Source organism: Symphodus melops (genome assembly GCF_947650265.1).
Source record: "Symphodus melops genome assembly, chromosome: 23".
Classification (NCBI taxonomy): Eukaryota; Metazoa; Chordata; class Actinopteri; order Labriformes; family Labridae; genus Symphodus; species Symphodus melops.
This window is the reverse complement of record NC_136713.1, coordinates 9,831,882-9,852,121: the sequence shown is the minus strand read 5'-3', so window position 1 is coordinate 9,852,121 and position 20,240 is coordinate 9,831,882. Positions and strand designations below refer to the sequence as shown.

At 42.8% G+C, this 20,240-nt stretch overlaps 1 protein-coding gene across 7 annotated transcripts in view; it reads left to right on the top strand.

Annotated features, from left to right (window-relative positions):
* LOC306818597 (transmembrane protein 182-like) overlaps positions 1-20,240 on the top strand; it is an 81,689-nt gene that overhangs the window by 20,445 nt on the left and 41,004 nt on the right. For 2 of the 7 annotated variants that reach the window (XR_013778309.1, XR_013778310.1), the window contains exons 7-9: positions 197-271; positions 9,078-9,244; positions 12,089-12,366. The gene's annotated coding sequence lies outside the window, so the exon portion shown is untranslated. Of the gene's footprint in view, positions 1-196; positions 272-4,711; positions 5,478-9,077; positions 10,330-12,088; positions 12,367-20,240 lie in introns of those variants that run through there. The other 5 variants (XR_013778308.1, XR_013778307.1, XR_013778311.1 and 2 more) reach the window with 5 other exon arrangements.

Here is a 20,240-nt window from a genome sequence, read left to right as displayed (position 1 = left end):
AAAATTGCAATTAATCTTTAAAGCTCGTCCATTAAAAAAGGAACATTTCTCCTTCCTGCATGTAAAAGGAAACGGCACGATCAGAGTTTGTATCAAGTATTGTCTTTTTTTTAACTGCTTTTAATATGCAAACTGTACATTCTAGTGATGTTCCCACCTGCACTGAATAACGAGGGACTATTTTATGTCTCCGCAGACTCCCAGGGATGATTGAGCTCAAACCTGCTCGCCTCAGAAAGCTGACTCAAGGAGTACAAAGGCCACTGATGAGGTAAAACGAGTCTCCCTCTCCCCTATAATCTCCTTGTTTTGCTGCCATTCTGGGGAAAAAAAGGCATTTTGAGGGCCTCTTTTCCATGTCACATTCACACTTTCTTACCTCCCTGAATGAAGATTTCTGTGTTATAATTTGGCCAGAAAATTATTAGGCGATAGATTGCCGGCTCTAAGGACACACTGTGAATGGCAGAAATGGTATTATCTCCGCCTTTTCAAGGAGCTGCAGGTTTCAAACCGCCACCTAATGAGTGAATTAATTCAACAAAAGCAAATGATGTTTCTATCCATCTCAATGGAGGGGGAATTCAAAGGGCAATTCTTCAGGTGCCATGTCATCTTGAAGGGGGGGGGGGGAAGTGGGTAAATAAAACGAAAAAAGGCAGGAAGGAAGCGTTTACAATTTAAATAAGCATTAGTAAGTCATAACCCTCGGAGCGCGTCTCTCCTTCCAGCAACCCAAATCCACGTTCAGGAAGCAGCAGACGTATTCTAATAAATGCACTGTTTGTAAATGTAGAGAAACCCCGGTGACATTTCAGTGTAATGCTCCTTTAAATGGGACACTGCCTCCAACAAAGCAAACGCGTTCGAATCGCATGAAATCTGCATTCTGTTACGTACGCCGAGAGCCATCGAGAGCTTGTTTTACATAATTTCACCGACTGATGAATAAACAAAGAATTATGTCAAATGTTGTGATCTGAGTTACAGGAGTAATGCACATGATTAGGATGCATACAGCTCGATGCCTTTAAGAAAGGAAGGGTTTTTGGTGAAAATCAAATGTTCTGTCATACGAACAAGAAGTCATCTGAAGTGTCGACACCAGCAGCGATGATAGTGACCTGTTCACGTTTTTTGATGACTCTGCGTTTTATTTCTTGTGTAAAGGAAGCTGTGAACAGCATCAGTTCTTACCCTCCTCCTTTTAACCTCATTAGCTTTTCCTCATGTGTTTTGTCTCTTGTCTTTTCCTCCGTCCTTTTGATGCCAAACAAACGAGCCTTTGAGGACAAAAAAAAAAAAGTTGAACTCAAAGCATGAATAAGATCATGAAGCAAAAATAAGACATTCAAATGCAAAATATATCATCTCCTTGAAACCATGAAATTCACTCCTGCTTAGGCTGTCGTCTCGTCTTGTCTCCTTCGTCTCTCCTCCTCGGTCTCGTCTCTGTCTCTTCTTCTGTGTCTCTGACAAACAAAACATCAGGCACACGCTGTAAGTCATCTCTTTAGCGCTCTAACACCCCGTTATCGAGTCTTAACTGTCTATTCTACTGGGACTTGAACCCTGCACGTTGTTGCATTCACACCAACCTGTGTTGAATGCAAACAAACACTCCGACTCTTTTTCTCTGAAGTTTTCTTTCTCACTAATTATTAGAAAAGTCTTCAGTGGTGGCGTGAGCTGCAGGCCAGCGTGAATATAGACCAGTATAAATATCACACACTGCAGCTGGGGAACCCATTCCCATTCGTATGAAATTCATCCAAAGAGAATTTGTGATTCATCAATCTATAAACACTGAAGAGGTTTCTTTAAAGTGGGGTTTGCAGCATATTTTAAAGGTTTGATATCTCTAGAGTTGTACAGGAGGCTGTCTGATAAATAATGCCATCCATATATTCTCATCAGGTGTTTCTTTTTCTTTCATAACGGACCCGTGCAGGTCCTTTGTTGCAGCTCTAATCTCTCTGTACTTGTTGTACGATATCAAGGCGGTATCTCAAACAAGATGATTGAACTTTGCCACGGGCCCTCGCTGTTGCTTTAATGGTGATGCATGGATTTTCTTTAACATGCTGCCAAGGGAGTCGAATTAGCATGCCATTTAGAACCTGCATCCTTGCCTGAAATAACACTTATTGCATAATATCCCGATGAACAAGCCGCGGTAATACGCCACAATTAAGCTGGAAAGCGTTTCTGCATCTGCCAGCCCTCCACTCGCCGCAACGATTTGGCAGAAGGTACACAAAGGGTTATGGGCTAGCGTTTGATGGACACACGGGCCTTTTGATTTTTAATTGTAATTGTAATCCTCTCCACTTGAGGACTTGGAAATGCATCGTTTGAACCCCCTCCCTCCCTCATCTCCACACATACACACCGCCTCCATCCCTCTACCCCCCTCCTCCTCCTCCTCCTCCTCCTCCAGCGGCTGCCCACTTCTCGCCCGCGTGTAGCATTAAAAGGTGTAATCCCACTGAAATGTAAATCACAGTTCTTGAAAACAAATTACGTGCAAAGATAACAGCGCTCTATCAATAAGGCATCAGAACAGGCCCCTGAGCAGATCTGTGTGTTGGATTGTTTTTTTTTAATATATATATTTTCTTTCGGGGTCCAAATTGCAGCAGACCCTGTTATCAGGGGTAATGGTGAACTGTCAACCAAGCCAGGTTGATTACAAGTAAACAATCCTGTCTGACTGGGCAGACTGATGGAGGGGATAGATGAGCGCCACGCGTCACATTCATCAAGCAGATTCAAACCAACGCTCAGGGCGTTCGATGGCTGCCATCGCCGACCCTCCCGTCTCTCTAACTCATGATAATTGCCCCTATTTCTGTGTCTCCTCGGCTGCCTTTCCTGCGCAGACCTTCACTTAGTTATCCAATCTCTCCATCAAAGCTGGCTTGCGATATACGGCGAGATGAAATTCGCAAAAGTGACTGTCAATTTGTCAGGATGTTGGATATTGGAAAAAGCTGCCTCTGAAAATGAGACCGAACGCTGTAAACGGATAAAAAATGGATGGGCAAAGCAAAGGAACGCTTGTAAAGAACGACATTTATTGAAATATTGATCGTTTTGACATCTCATAGATGTATAACTGTGGTATAACATAGCGTCCACATATGTCTTCTATTCAAGGCAGGAGAGCATATTTAAAGTAGAGTCAAGCCTTGGCCTCTGCTCTGGCATTTCAGCCTTCAACACTTCCATTATTGGGCTCAATCAGCTCCTTGTTAGTCCCCGAGTCCTTTCGATTAACCAGCTCGGAGAGACAAATTTGTTACAAATCGAGCCCGTTGATGTCCTGTGAAGTTTGGAGAGAAGTCGGGGTGGTTGGAAGGTTTGCGGAGCGGGGATTTCTTTGGTCGAGGTCGCCCCCTGTCCTCGCTTGGAGTCCTGATGGTAACGATACAACCTCTGCCAGGGTAAGAGGCCAGGCTTTCTTGGTCCCTCTCCATTAAGGGTTGGGCAGAACAATCGTCTCCGTTGTTCGAGCCGGGAAAGTGATGAGGCTGCAAATGGAATCCTGAAGAGGCGAAACAAAAGCCGAGGAGATCGTTTAGTGCAACCGGACTCTCGGGTAGATGCCCCTCTTGGACACGTTAATTGATCTCATTTGTTACCTATACCTGCCCGATCAAGCTGCTATCATAGGCGGTAGGAAAGGGGACTTGGCGAGTTTGGCAGGAGCTTACTGTGTCATGTCCTTTTGGGGATGTAGAGAGACAGAGAGAGAGGAAGGAAAAGAGAAGAAAGACCCAGAGGGAAAAGAAGGGAGAAATAATGAAGAATCAAAAACAAGCAAGACAGGAGGTGAGGTTGGAAGAGAGTTCAGAGAATAGCGGGCAAAAGGCGAGTGAGAGGGCAGCCTCGCCTGCCAGTCAGAGGCTCTAGTCTTACAGGCTTCATTTCACTGCAGCTCCGATGGGCCTTGAAACGAGACACTCCCAAATATCCCAATTACACCTGCACTTCTTGTCCTTTTGTAATGGGAATTCTGCTGTGTTTTTTTTTCCCCCTCCCCTGCTTGAATCTCTGTGAACACAAAGTGGACAATTGTCCAGCGGGGGGAGCTTGAGACGACCTGCTCAAACATCCATGTCTGTTTTACTGGAGGCGGGCGGATCGGATGTGCTTTTAATGGCCCTAATGGGACACTGTATTAGTCTGCAGTTATATAACAATGAGGCATTTAATCCACATTTCGTACTTATTGATTGAAATTCCTGCCACTTTCGTGTGATCTTGATGCTGTGTGTTCGTTTCGTTAGCGAGTAGAATTCAGGTTTTTCATAAAAAACCCAAATGGGTTCAGAAGATGGGTGACCTTAAAGCTCCCGAAGATTCAAATACTTGGGAATTATTTTGTTTCCTCATCGTAAAAAGTGAGTCTAGCTCGCTCTGAGTTGACCTGAATGCTCGATTTGACGAATGATTCTTTCCACATTGTCATTTGTTCCCGTTGCTGGTCGCACTAATATTACCCACTGGACGTAATGTACCAACTATGCAGAGGAAGTCTCAGAGGACTTTACCTTCGGTGTCTTTTCTGAGCTGATTTGCTACCTTCTGGTCGGGCGATGACGTGCGTCTCCTCTTGCCCTCGGCGAGACAAAGTGCAAGTTTGTTTGTTCAAGGTCTCCCAAAAGTGAGCGCTCTGATTTCGAGCTGTGCTCTTTTGTCTCAGCAGTGTCTTTTCCAACTTCGCCCCCCTCCTGCCGGCGTGTCTTCCCGAGCTGGCACGGCAGGGTGAGAGCTCTCCAAGCTGCCCGCAGCTTCTCATGCATCCCCGCGTGGCTGTCACAAGACGAGATGGGCGCCATTCAACCCAATTAGCGAAACCCACTCTGATGTTGGGAAGAGGGAGAAAGGAATCAAATTTTTATTTCGCCCCCTGTCCGTCATCTGCCAATTTCACTGGAAGTAAGAGAGTGGCACCAATTAGTGACCGTGGGCCGGAGGCGGCACCAGCACTGGCACAAGAACAGCATGTTTCAAGCGTCGGGTGGCATCATGCGAGGCCTGCTTCTGTACCGACGCTAAAGCAAATGAAATGAGACTAATAGGGAGCTCGTTTCCAGTCGCTGATTAAAAGGCCTGGGAGCTCCTGAGGCATCGCCCGTGTCCAGGTCTAGGCCCGCCATCACGGGGCCTTCACATTGCTCCTGTAATGTCATTTTGGACATCAGCACGTCTGTCTCCCTGAGGTCATCCTTCTTCAGACTCTCTCATTTTTGTTTGTGCCGCAGCAAAGGCGGGCTAGGAAATCTACACTTTCCTTTGGGGTGTTAATTAAGGGGAGCATCCAAAATTAATCAGCAAATTCACTAGGGCGAAGGGCGATGTGTCTGAAGGCCTGGAAACAAAGTCCGTGAAGCGCCCGCGGAAAAGGAGCCCTCGGCTATGGCCGGGCAGAAAAACAAGCGCACAGACGGTAATCTGACACAAAAATTCATGTAAGTATAAAATTTTACACTCATTTTGCCTGTCAGCTTGTCACAATGAATTATAAAGGTTGATTCGCTTATCTGGCTAAGGGAGATCACACACGCCCGGTCATCTGAACACCGTCATATGGTCAATGTCTGCTGCTGGAGACCCGTGCTAACCAAGCTAAAGCTACACGGCTAGGAACACAAGAATTTGTCACTTATTGCTCTCCTTTGCTGCTCAACCTGAGAGCGCGCCGACAGTTTTTTGTTTTGTTTGTAACTCTGCAGCTTCTCAGAACTCCAACTGCTCTCTACTTTTTGGTGTCTCCCCCCAGTAAAGAGTTTTTTTTTTTTTTTTTAGCAAGATGTAGCCACTTGCTGTCTCCTTTCATTCACCTTATCCCCACTTTCATTACACCACTTTAGTTAGATAACTCTCCAATTTTGTCTTTCAATTTATCTTTGGAGTTTTTTTTTTTTGCCACATTCTCTAATTAGCACAGTGCCTGCAGGCTATTTGTGACCTTTCCATATGTAAATAGACGGATGCCTCCCTCCCTCTCCCCTCTTTCTCTCTCCCCCGTTTTCTATCCCTGCCTCTGACTAGCAGTGACAGGATGAGTGCAGTCGGAGTGAGCCAGTGCTCATGTGTGGATGGATGACACCACTCAAGGCATGTTTGGCAGCAGCTCGGGTGATATCAGGGAGCGAGGTGTTCGGGAGTGTGGTGATTGACAGCTGCCAGGTGTGACACTGCCAGCCTGACACAGTGTGTAGCAACTGTCTCCTGTCACTTCCCCTCTCCTCATCGCTCCTCGCTGCCGCGTCACTCACGCCGTCCTTCAAGCCCTCTCGCCCAGGGTGCTTCAACTCCCGTGCAGCTGGAGTGCACTAACCACCGAGTGCACTTCGGAGAGGCCACGCAGTTCCACAGCTATACTTTCTTGATCCACAACAGGAGTTTGTTTTATGTGTCAGAGTAGTTATTTTTGTCAAGTTGAGATCAACCAGTGGGGGAAGAGATTAGAGCTTCAAATAAGTTGTAATTTTGTTTCTTTGAAGAACCAAAACTGAAATATTTTCTTTTTTTACTGAAACCCAGGGCCTTCAGATTCGGCATTACCCATTTTTTTTAACCCAAAAATGAGCAGATGAAGTATTTGTTTTAACCAACATTTCAAGCAGAAGTCATAGAAATGAGATCCAAGTAACATAACACACCTGATCCAGCACCTCTTGCATGTTTTGCATTTCCGAAAGCATCAATTAATCGCTCATGATGAATTCACGTCAGAATGAAACTCAAGTACACTTTTAAAGAACATTTTCAAACCTGAGAATCTCTCTGATGTTTTTGACATGGATTTTAGACTTAAAATGCATATGTTATCAGTTACTGTTTCTCTAGAAACAGTTCATGGAAATCTGAAAAAAAGAGTAAAAAATGTAGGAAGAAATGGATTGGTAGAGTTATTGGTAATGATTGGTAATGCGGAAGTGGTTATAGAGAATAAAGATATCAAGAATCACAATGTAAAATCCCAATCAAGTGGAAATGTAACATTTTTTGGCAACAGAAAGTAGATCAAATTAATTGGTCTTCTTTTTTTGTGGACTTTTAGAATAAAATAACTTAAAGCTCACCTGTACGGAGAAAAAACAAACGTTATGTAGACCTGTGAAACCTACGAACGAACGAATGACTTCATTTCAAACCAAAAATCACCAAAAAGATTAATTAAAATAGAAGTGCCTGAAAAGTGCATCAAACTTAAATACTGTTATCTGTTTGTCACATTTCTTCATTTCTAATAATTATTTCAACAAATGCTCACATTTAAAACCTCAAGAATCTATCCAGCTGACCCGAAAAAAACAACAAAGTTCAGGGAAATAAACTGATTAAGACAGCCATATTTGTTCTGTTAAACAACGCTAGCTTTCAAATAATATGAATAAATATTTTTGAAATGTTAAACCAAAATGAGAATATTTCATGATCTAAGGGGCCTCAGTTGAGAAAGACAAAGGGATGTTTTTTCTTCTCGTTTTCAGCTCCAAACTCATTTTTGTTTTACCCTGGAGTAATATGTTAAACATTATAAAAAATGATTTTGCTCATCAGCGTGATGTGCATCTTTAAGAGCAGGAAAAAAGAGATGAATCTGACCAGCTTTCTTCCTACTTCCTACAGTCCATTTAAATCACATGAGCTTTTTGTGTTCATTGTTTAATCTTTGGAGACAGGTTTTGTTTTAGACCAAGTAAAAAAAAAAAAATAATTCAGAAAGAATTAAGGGTTTTATTCAAGGCACACGTATAAAAGAAATGGATTCAGTACATTTGGGGTCCTCCTCGGGTGTTTATTATTTTCCTTCTCCAACACTGGATATCCTTACGCTGCGTCCAGAGTTGCAGAGTGCATGAATTATGTTACATGGAAAAACAGTAGTCAGTAGCCAACACAAGCAAAAAGCCGAGCTGAGTTTGGGGTGAATATTAATTATTCCTTCTTGAGTCGAGTTACACGCACGTTAATGTAATTCAGCCATAAACTGGTGTCAGGACCCCGGTTTGAATAATGGGCTCTCTGGCTTCTCACCAGGCTCCGCTCGCAGAGACTACTATGGGGAAACAATATGAAAGCGAGTGCAGATGAAGTCGGCGAGACACCCTGGCTGCTGAGGAACTTTTCTCAACGCCCTAAAGTGTAAAACGCTGCTGGTCTGAATCCCAATACGTGTTTTTATTCCTCAGAGACAATCCAAAGTGTTTTTCACTCACATTAGCATACGGAGCAGAGGAGGCGGCGAGATTGCCAAACTAGATCACTTTAAAAGACAAATGCACGTTGGAAGTATGAAAGTAAACCCCGGTTATTATGGCATATTAATAGATGATAATCATTTGTGCCAGTTCACCACTTACAAATGGCCGACCTCTGACTTGTGCTGGTGTTAAATATAGCTACATAGTGCAGCGACACACGAGAAATAACTGGGAGAGTTGTCCTAGTCTGTGCGCACACGTCACTCCGAGACAAAACACAGCAAGTAAATAAAGCTGAAGTATGCGCAGCGTAATTGTTCTACATATAATGCATGAATATTGTCTACAAATGGCAGCTCTTTTGCTTTCATTTTCCGGAGAGAGAAGTGTATTTACGGCCCGCCGTTGGTCCCTGGAGGCCCCCCCTGTCCCATACCCCCTCCCTAATTGTTGATCAGAGAGTCTGCGATGCTCTGTTTGGCGTGTAAAGGACTTCTTTCTTTCAACAAAAAAGTGGAAATGGGGAGGAATGCTACACCTCTGGTATCATGTGCCATATTTGTTCACATGGGGACAAACACAGCGGCAGAGTGGCGGTCTCAATGGCAGGGTGGTGTCTCTTTACGGGGGTCTTTTTGTGCCGGGGAACAGGCTTGGTTGTCGTGCAGCGCCGGCCTACCATCGGGAGCACAGAAAGCCACTTAATAAGTAAAGACTGGCAGTGTGATTCTGATCTGACCTCTACAGAAGAGCACCCACAGGCTCTCTGTGTCCATTGGTGTCCATGTCCCCCGCAACCACAAAGGATGGCGGTGGGAGGGGACGTGACATCAACTTTATTTCCTCCCTTAACAGAGCACCTGCTCAACCACCACCCCCTCCTCCCTGCCTCTCAGCCCCCAGAGTGGTGTCCCCGACCAAGGCCAGGGCCACGGCGCATTCCAGCCCGACACTGATGCGGAGTGACCGGACTGGACGGTTCACACGGCCCCTCGAGTGGCGCTGGGGCCGCAGCCAGAGTGGTACGCAGGCAGAAGACAGCTGGAGGAGACGGGAGAGGAGGAGGAGGAGGATGATGCAGGGAACAAACAGCCAAAAGAGAGAACAAGTAGAGTTAAAGTTGACAGGTTCAACAGAGCAGCTGAATGTCAGGAAGAGTTGCCAAGGCGGCGCGAGAAAGTGAACAAACAAAAGTTGTTAAAGTGACACTACTTGAGGCGTATGTGTTTTTATTTTATGTGTTATATTAGCTGTTTAGTTTGCACCTTTTCTTTCCATGAACACTGCTTTCCTTAGATGTTTTAAATTCAGTTTTTCTGCAGCTTATTTTAAAGAAAAGCCACACGCAAAATCAGTAAGGCTTGCCACGTATTTCAATTTACATTACATTTTTATTAAATGTAGGCTTTTTAAAATAAGGATTTCCTTATATTTATTTCTAAAAACCAAAGCTTCAACTTTTCTAATTTTATCTGGTTGTGACTGATAAAAAACGTGTCAAAAAATCTGTGAAGCGGTTTTTTAAATACATTTTTTTTATTTTTCTATCACACAAGTTTTGAGGACCAGACTACATATTTTTTTTAATTGAATAAATCAGATTTTAAATAAATCTGATTTCTATTAAATATTAGAAATGTGGGTTACAAATTACAGGAAGGAGTTGGTGGTTGGTCCTGAATCTAGACCAGTTAGGAGCCTTAAAGCCTTAAATGCTGCTAAAATGTTATACTCGCCTTTATCTGCTTTAATTCTTTTTTTTCCCTCGGGGGGAAAAAAAAGGCAAAATACGTGTTTCACTTATTTCTATGTAAACTATTGGCTACAATGCTTTACGTGTAAATAAATACACTTTTAAAGGTAAAATCTTTGTTAATTAACTCTTAATGTGAAGCTTAACTTTTGTGTAGAAGTCATTAATGTTGCTAAGAAACCAAAAAAAACAATAATTTGAGAAAGAGGTGGCAAACTGTATTAATATGTAAAATTATTCTAACACGTAGCCCAGCTTTGGTGTTATTGATGCTAAGCTAAAACATTCAACTCTGCTTTTTGCTTCTTCTTTTTTTCTTTTTTACCTTTGGCCATAAAAAAAACAAACCAACAATTTTTTTTTTAACTCAACGTATTCACTCGTAAAATGTACCTTCTTTCTCTGCTCTAATGTTAAAGGAATTTAGCTTTACAGCAAAATATGTAGATAAAGAACAAGCTAATCATGCTCAAATGTCAAACTCTCGACTCTTTTCCGTCTAACCTTTTTGCACAGAGGCCGTCATAAAGTGGACATACATTAGTGACAATATAAACGGGCACATTAAAATGAATGTTCAGTCATAATTTAATCGCTAAGGAAGTGGCTCATATGCTTCTGAAATGAAGCTAATACGATAAACTTCCTTTGTGCCCTTGTTCTTTGTCCACTTCAGGAAAATATACAGAAAAGATGTTTTGAATCCCAATAATTCTCTTGAATCTTGAAAAACACGTGGAGCCTGTTGACTGAAGAGGAAAAATCTTGAGAGGAGGATAAAACATGAAGCGAGTAGCACGTTAAAGTAGCGCTCTGCACTGATTCAATGGCGCACTCTCATATTTTCAATCAGAGGGCCTATTAATTATTTATGGGAAGCTCTGTTTGACAATGACAAATAAATTAAAAAGTGACGTTTTAGTCAAAGAAATTTAGCTTCTTTAGCTTTTAGATTGTAGCTAAAACACCAAAATGACCAAATGAATGCAGTTTTGGATTAATTGAAAACTAAGTAAGAATGATAAAGACATGACAGAAGAATTCATCTCTGTGTTTTAATTAAACAGAACTGCTCTCAGGCATATTCTGTCACCCCAACAAATATTTCGCTCCTTCTCGAATGCGAAGATGGGTAGCTTGTGCTCTGAGGAAAGTGTTAATTAGTGAAAGACAATCCTTCTTCAGCTTGGTGTACATATGCAGGCATAACCCGAGCTCTCACTTGCTTTCAAGAAGCCACTTAAACACACACACACACACACACACACACACACACACACACACACACAGACGGATGTAACCTTATTAGCCGCCCTCCGTATGTGGGACCACTGTTTGCCGGTGAGCCGTTGCTCCACTTTTTTTTTTTTTTTTTTTTTTTTCAAGGGGAATGAAAGAGAGAGTCCTGAAATAATTTGTTTAATTTGGAGCGGGTCCCAACTCAGCAGGTGAGAGGAAAAAGGGGAGCGGGGTGGGGTGGGGGGGTGGGAGTGAATGTGTTTTCTTTTTGTGTGCGGGCCTTCTCATCGTATGTCGGGACGGGGGCGGTGGCGGGGGGGGGTATTCGGAAGCAGATCAGGGTCTCACTTCACTTGCCCCAGCTGCAAGACCCTCGGTTTGTTGGTTCAGGTCAGGATGACATGTGGATGGCAACTCCCCCCCCACAACCCTGAAGTCCCCCCCCCTCCAACCCCCCTTTCTTTTTCATCCCCCGTCCTCCCCCTCAACGACCCGCAGCCCCACCAACCCGACTCCTAATTATCTCTGAATAGCAATTTTATTGAACCCTAATTTGTAGTAATGAATTGTGATAGGTGGCGATGCAGAGAGAAAGGAAAAACTTCACTCCCCCCCCCCCAACCTCGTCCTAACCCACACACACACACACTCTCTCCCCTCCCTTTGTTAATCGTTATGGCACTGACTCTCACCCGGATCTTTCGCCGGTAATCACTGTTTATCGCTGTCTTTGACCCTAGCTGACCACATATGCGCAGCGCTCATATTAGCTTCACTTTGCACCAAACCTCCTGCAAAAAAAAGTTTTAAAGGGAACATCATGCATTTAAAAACAAACACATACTCTGTTGCTTTTTTTTTTTTTTTATCTCAGGCCCCTTTGGAGCACAGACGTCTCTTTCTGCAGCTCTCGCTCACTTGAAAAGCGGCTAGCAATTCCCGTTGAAGGGTACTCCAGCGGCGGCTGCAGCCGACGACGGTTTGCAGCGGGGTTCGGCCACAGCAGGACTCTCGCTCCGTCGACAACAGAAACAAGAGTTCTCATCAAACAGGCCGGGGTCAGGAGGTTAAACTAGTCCCCAGCCCTGGTACAGATGAGCCGCTCTGTCTGGCTTTTGACTCGTTCTCTCTCGGGAGAAACAGAAGAGTGAGGTAAATACATAGTCGATTTAGAGTGATTTTTACGTCCCTGCAGCTTTAAATGTAGATTTAAAGACATTAAAATTTAAATGTATACGATCACAGATTTACCTCAAAGTGTACAAAACTAAAGCAATAACTGGCCACTTTATATTTTTACAACTTGAACAAGCTTAGCTGCAAAAATTGATTAATCAGCATTAATATATTTTCATTTTTATGCTGCAAAAAAACCCCAAATCCAAACAGATTAACAGATGAAATAATAAGCAAGGAAAATGCACAACAACATGTAGGGATTGTAAAAACTTTTGGACACAGATACAGTATATATTTATAAGACATTTGTTAATATTTTAAAGATGGCCAAGGTTAGATTTTAAATCAAAAAAACTCAGTGACCTGCAACCAAACAGAGACACGATCACAGGGTTGCTCCATAGAATCACTGACAAAGATTATAACAATCATCAGATCTGTATTTTGACAATTTATTAAGAAACTCCTGCAGGCATTGAAATAAAAAAAATATATATATTTTGGATCTGATTTGACGATATCGAGTGTTTGATCGTGTGCTGCGATGTTGTAAATTAGTTTTTTTTTTCTCATCCTCAAAATCGAAAAACAAACTTTCGTGAGAGATTGTGCCTGGTTATTTGGGTGAATGTCAGATTTGTCGGCAGCGTCAGCGTGCGGTCGGAGAGAGGTGACGAACGTGTGCTTGACCCTTCGTCTTCTGGGTCAACTTTGATCGTGAGGCTGATTCTTTTCACTTTTTTCCTCAAAGCTGCTGCTTCAGATTTTAATTTGTGCACTCCTTTCGTGAAGCTAACAATTTAACAAACACTTTTTTTCTGTCCTGTCAGATATATTTAATGTAGGTGTTGTTTTTAGATGAGGAACTCCTCTGTGGAAACCATCATTGATGTCCAACATGTTGATTTTATTAGCAGAGATTTTTCCTCCTTTACTTTGAATGTACCACATACGTCATTCAGCTGAACTGTTTATGTGTAAACACAACACCTCTACGTTGTATTTGAACAATCAGAAGCTGAAAATACAGATCATTTAAACTCCACGTTTTTTTTTCTCTTCTCTTTCTTCCCCTTTCTTTTTCAAACCTTCCCAGAGTGAACAAAGCCGCAGCGTGGCAGACTCCCCCCCCCCCCCCCCCCCCAATGATTGGAGGGATCTGCAGCCGATACGTGCTCACACAGACCCTGTTTGCTCTGCGCTCCCTGTCTGTGGACTTACATTACAATGTGTAGATTTAGAGATTGGGGAAGTAAAGTCGCCGGGCTTTTCTGTTGGATAACTGCTTCCTCTCTCCCCCCCCCCCCCCACCTTCTCTCTCCAGCCCTCTGTCGTCCAATAACCAGATGGTGAGCGTTCAACAGCAGCGCTAAGCTAAAATACCTGATTACAATTCACCAATACAATTCAAATATCATGGGCAGGCTTAAGGATAATACCTCGGTAACAATATCATTTATTTTTCCCCCTGTTGGCTTTATCCTTGTTTTACTGGGAGAGGAGCCCACAAAGCCCTTTCTCAAACAGATCAGAGGAAGATAACCTTTTTTCTTTTTTTTTTTTGCTGCTGGGAGGATTTTTATTTATTTTTTTCAAATTTATTTTTCCTCCTCTGAGTGCCAGTAAAAATATAAGCCACCTTAAAACAATATTTTAGGAGAAAGCATGCGTCTAAAAGTTGAGCTGAAATTATTCATCGGATGTAAATCACGGCCTGCTTGACATTTTGCAGCCCTGACAATAATGAATGAAAATGTTATTCACATTTGATATGGATGCTGTTTATTCATATGGGACTGCAGCACATGCGCATGGTTGTTCTGCTAAATGCATGAAGTCCACTGATCATGAGCTTCACATGAGAGGTGACATGAAAACAAACCTGAAGGCACTTCATGTAAAAATCATAAATAAATAAAATGCAGCTGTAATGCAGCTTCACAATGTTATCATCTTTATGAACGAGCGGAAAGACGAGCTTCTTAAGAGTTCAGCATTTGATTTATTTAAACTCAAATTAATGTAAAACAGAAGATCACTGAATTTAAAATCAGGATGTAAGTTGTGGCCCCCAAAGGGACTTTTTATTATCCTGCAGTTACAAATAAAAAACATGAATAGAGATCATTCAAAACATTGAGGACTTCATGTAACAATTCCACAAACTAGAGTGCCTTTTTCTCTCCTTTAAAATGCTCATTACTTTTTTTTTTTTAAGTGTTTGACTTTTTTTCACTTCATTTCGCACGAGTCGTGTTTCTTTCACCAGGAGCTGTTAGCACCCTCATGTCGTCGGGTTCACACGAGTCCCACTGCCCAACAGAAATGTAGTTTTGCTTATGTAAATTATGTAATCAGAACACGAACTGGAGGGAAGTCGTGTCGCAGCATCTCAATGCCATTCAACGACAGATGTTTTCACCTTGAATCTGCAACAAAGACCTAAAGTCAACGCATCAGATAATTCTGCAGAGTTTTAATATAATTTAAAAGTTTTCAGTTGGCATGTTTTTATTAAATGAAACATTTGTTTAAAAATCTCTGCTTTACTTTTGCAAGAAATCGGAATAAACACACAACAGTGATGTCAAGTAAAGTCAGTGGAGAAGGTGTTAAATCTGTGATTTCACTTTCTTCAGTCATATTTCCTGAACATGGAGACGTGTAACTATGAGAAGGTGAAGCATATTTGTTTTTGTGATGTTTAAACTTCAGCAGAGCGCGGCTGAATTAGCTGATTATTTCACATTTAATTTTTGGCACAAGGGGCAGTTTTTGTGAAAGGGTGGAAACATCAAGCTCAGCATAACCTCTGTGCAGCGGACGCTCTTCAACGCGCTCTCAAAATGTTGAAATATATAAAAAAAAATTACGAGGAACGCTCCAACCGCGATCGATGCTGACCCTCAACTTCTCGTTCACTTTTCACTTTAAGTGAACACAGCCTCAACTTTCCGTGTGAAGCAGCCGCCTAAAATATGCGTCCACATTTTCCCTGCATGTGTCTGTACACTCGCAGGGAAACCTCCTATCTCCGTTTTTCAGCCTGACCCTGGTGTTTGTGTTTTATTAAGTTCATCCAGCTGCTTTTGGGAAAATGTTTCGTGAATCCAGGGTGGTTGCCTGCACCCCAGAGGTCCCCCCCCCCCCCCCCTTAAGTCACCCTCCTCCTCCTCCTCCTAAAATTGCAGTTGTTAGTTTTTTCGACTGACAGCAGCATGAGAAAAAGCAGTGCTTCTCGCTTTTATTCTTCCTCGGCCAGTGTTGTGTTTTTTTTTTTTCTTCCCTCCGCTCAGAGTGTGATCTCTGGTGTGGGCAGAGGTGCGTCTAGCCGCCCACACCGCTGGCACTCCTGCCCATGTAGCACCCATAGCACCAAACCATTAGTGTCACTGCGAGCCTACCCACATCTCCAGCACCTTCATTAGTCATTCAGCTCCTTATTTTTGTTTGGTTTCCCCTCTGGCTCCTAATTAATGCTTAATCGAAACTGCTGAACTGAGCTGGTAGGAAATTCATGAATATTAAAATCCACCCTGACGTTTTTTCTCGCTTCTTTCCTTTTTTTTTTTAGTTGATGGTTGTTGTTGGCTGGTCTGCAGTTCTGGCCAGTTGCTTTTATTTTTTATTTTTACAGTCTGAGATTTTTGATTTAGGCGTCATGTTTCTCCCCCACTTTTTTGTCTCATAACAATGATTGAGGAGAGTGGGTGAAAAGAGGCACGTGGAGTCGACCCTTTGGTGCTCTAATAATTTCCTATAAATACAAGTAAAGGGGACGAAGATGGCTTTAAACCCTCAACAGATAAAGAATACAATAAAGCCGTTTGGATATTTCCTCATCGAAACTCGCTGAAGAAGTTTCGCTCTGAATGACTTTTGATAAAATAGATTTGTATTGACGTGTGCTGACAGGGCGGTTTGAACAGCAACGTCCCACAACCTTATATTTGATTTGCCTGTTTTGTTTTTTTTCAGTGCCGACTCAGCAGAAAGTCTCAAACCGGCAACTTCCCCTCACTCTTAAATCTTCTCAGGCAAAAGTTTGATGAAGTTTTAAAAGTCCCAAACTCCTAAAAACGTGAAACAATGTCGAAAATCAGAGTCCCCGTGCTAACGGTGACATTTACTCAGATTTCAGTTCTGAAGTCTTGTGAGTGAGCCGTGATTTTCTGCTTTTAGAGATGACTTTCAAGCTAGATATACAAATAAGGATAATTCTGTTTGTCTTGTAAAAGATTTATGCCGTCTCAAATTGTCTTTTATTTATTCGACTGGCTAAGTTTGATTTCTGGAAACTTCCCATCCTGTGAAAAAAGTAAGTTTTCAAATGTGTGGTTTTATTTTGAGCTTCACGCTGCCGTAAAGATGACTTCCATGATGTAGCTAGTGATGCAGCCTACAGACGATCACTGTTAAATGTGTTTCCTTGTTACCTCTAATTGAACACGATTATTAATGTCTCCTCGGAGGATGCCCTGTCAGCCGTCTGCGAGGAGTGAGCAGAAAATCATTCAAAAATATACACTAACCACCGCTGATTAGCATATTTTATTAAAGAGCGAAATGAACTGAAGTTTCATGTGAACTTTTGGTTCTTTGTGTGATCAGAGCCGCGCAGAGGACAAGATAAACTTATGTGACCACTCATGATTGTGACAACGCAACAACACAATCAAGGTTGTAAAAAGAATGTGTCTATATTTATTTTTGATGAAATTGATGGTGGCATTGCAGGCGAAGCAAATTGAAATCTTATGACAATTTCTCTGAAGTTACTCAAATACAATTTGACTTCTGACAAGGAGGATGCAATTTATAAAACAGAACACGCCATCAGTGGAGGCCGCCATTTGCATAATGAGGATACTTCCATTTCCGCCAGCGCTGTTTTTGACAGCCTCTAACTAAAAGCCGCGCTTGGAGAGGAGTGAGAAATGTCGATACGAATAATCCACAAGAGGCGGGAAGAAGGGCGATCAGGGCAGCCACCGGATCCATCAGGGAGCTGGCGAACAAAACAAACGTTTGGCACAAAAAGACACACAATGGCGTGCTCAAGTCGCAGACGCAGTGATGCTAGGTGACCCTGGCAGGAAATAGACGGAGGGGCCTTCTGCCCTGAGCGACACGATGACTTTGAACCGCACCACGGAGGAGTTGGACCGCAGGAAAAACTCCGATAAAGGTTGCTCTGATAGGTTGACAAATCTGACTGAGCTGACGCTAATGCCATGTAGCTCTTTTGCTCTAATTGTTGATTCAATTTGCTAATGACTAATTTGATTTAAGTGGCAGGCACATCTCCATGTGTGCAGGACACGGAGAGGAGGAATATGAAAAAAAAAAAAAAAAAAAAAATGGACTGGAGGTGGCGTGATGGCTTGTCACGCAAAGGCTGCTCGCCTATGAATATTCCATGAGAGTTCACACTTAATTGTTTCTGATTTGTTTATTTTTTTTCCAATACACTGCTTTAGCGCACACTCCATCACTCCCCGCGCTGACACCCCGTGCACCCACCCTGCCTCCTCCTCCCCCTCCCACTCCTCCTCTCCTCACCCTCCCCCCACGCTTTCACAAGTGGTGCTCAGATGTCCATCAAACGCAGCGATGAAGGATCACTATAAGTTGTTGGAGCCTGTCAACAAAAGCACTCTACCACTTCGTCCCCCCCCCCCTCCCTCCCTCCACATTTTTACCTTGTTGAGCAAATCTCTGATGTGAAGGAGCGGATGAATTTCGAACCAATTCTTTTTCTTTTTTCTTTTTTTTTTCAAGGGAGGGCCCCCTCTTTTTAAGCGCCGCTACCTGTTGCCAATGCAAATGGATTCCACAGATCCAAAGGAAGCGTATTGTTCTGGGCTGAGTGTTTGCTTCTTGGAGTGTTACTTCGCTTGGAATAAAAAAAAAAAAAGTTGACCCTGTGGTTGCGCAAGCTAACGTGGCAAAGCATCTCAGTTCAAAGCCTGTCCAGTTTCCAGCGGTACAAAATAACAAGACGAGTGTGTTCCAGCCTCGTTATGAATGAACTCTCATATGGAAACTGTAACATACGCCGAGAGGGAAGACAGGAGTACTCACCCACGCGAAAGAAGCGAGCGCCAACCTCCGATTTTGAAGCCGCGCCGTTCGTACGTTTCGTCGCCGCTCCGAGCCTTTTCGAGTGTCCTGCCGCTTTACGCTCTTCGTCTCTTACCTTTCTTTGCTCGCCGTGTTTCTGGCCCGGGATCTCTGTCCCCTTTTTATCCTCTTCCTTGATGGCTCTTCAGAGGCTGCATGACTTGCAAATCACGCCGCGACATTGACCGGGATTGACATTTTGGGATGTAAATACATAGAATATTTCATATTTTGTAACGGGCGATGAAAAGTCGATGGAAGTCTAATTGTTGTATAATGATATTTTCCCCCTCTTAAATCCTGTGAATGCGTTTTCTGTGGAGACCATGAATAAATATGGCGTTGTTTTCATGTTTTAATTCATCTGAGTGGATATTCATTTGCTGTTCTTCATGTATTCATTTATTAATTTATACATTTGGGTCTCTTTTCGTGCGGACAAATAAGGCCGCTCTGGTTTTATGTTTGTCCTCGGAAGTCTAAAGGGGAATCAGCCAATCAGATTGGACGACACAGAAAGAAAGTGACAAAGAGACCGAAACTTCTGATGTTTTCTCGATCTGCTGCTTGATTTGAGTTCTTGATGCAAAAGCCTGCAGAAACAAGAGGCAGGTCACAGGAGAGCAGCAGTTTGGGGCAGTTTATATTAGTATCGATAAATAAACATTATTTAAAACATCTGTCAGGCGCGGTTAAATATCCTCGGTGTGGTTCAGCAGCTTCACCAACCCAGGGCATTGAATATTTAATTACTGCACTAACTGAATAATGAAAAAGTCCATTTCCAGACCGACGCCCCGCATGCAGAACACAAGGCATTTCTAATATCTGCATGTGAAATCTTCCTCGCACTCCCTCCCCTTCCTCTTTCCCCGGCGTCCCGTCTCGATGCCTCGCAGGGGCCGCGGAGTCTCCTGCATTACCATAGCTCTCTTCCTGACTAAGTCTGCTCCTCATATTCACTTGTCGTGGCTAATTACGTGTTTAACCCTGTGCTGGTGCGCTTGTTTTACATTCAAATTTATGGGGACCTGGGTGATCTGAAGGAGCAGGAATGAGCAGGGACAGGACGGCGGGGATCAGTCTTCTGGTAATTGATTATCCTCGTCGGAAAGGGGACAGCTTCCAGTGGAGGGGGGGCGGCCTTGAGTCATTAACCTTTGACCTGTGGCAGGGTTAGAAATATGAAAAGCAAAGGTTACAGGTTGATACCAGGAGGGGGGGGTTCCTTTTTCTTTGCAAAAAATGCAGATTGGCTGTAAATTGACATTTTACTTGAGGCCATGTTGTCTCTTTTATTATTATTATTAATTTTATTTGTTCTGTAATGGGATTAGCATTTTTATGACCTGCAAATGCAAATATTCCTGTTTTCATATTAACATGACGCCACAGCAATAATTTTCTGATCTTGTTGCTCGTGGAATAAATAATTATGCGTATGTTGTCAATATTTACATTTCCACTGTTTAATTTAATTCTAATGGAAGTCCCTGGGCGATACGAGCAGCAGCTAATAGAAGAGAAAATGATTAAAGCTCTCCCCATAATAACTCGGCTGCAACACAAGTTGCTGTAATCTAATGTAGCATTTCGGTGTTTATGGACCACGGCAACTTTGATCACTCCTGTCGCTGATTTAATTTCCTGATGTAATTTTCTCAAACCCTCTTTAAAGGGACATCTTCTCGGATCGCTTGTATTAGTTTGGCAGAGAAATAAAA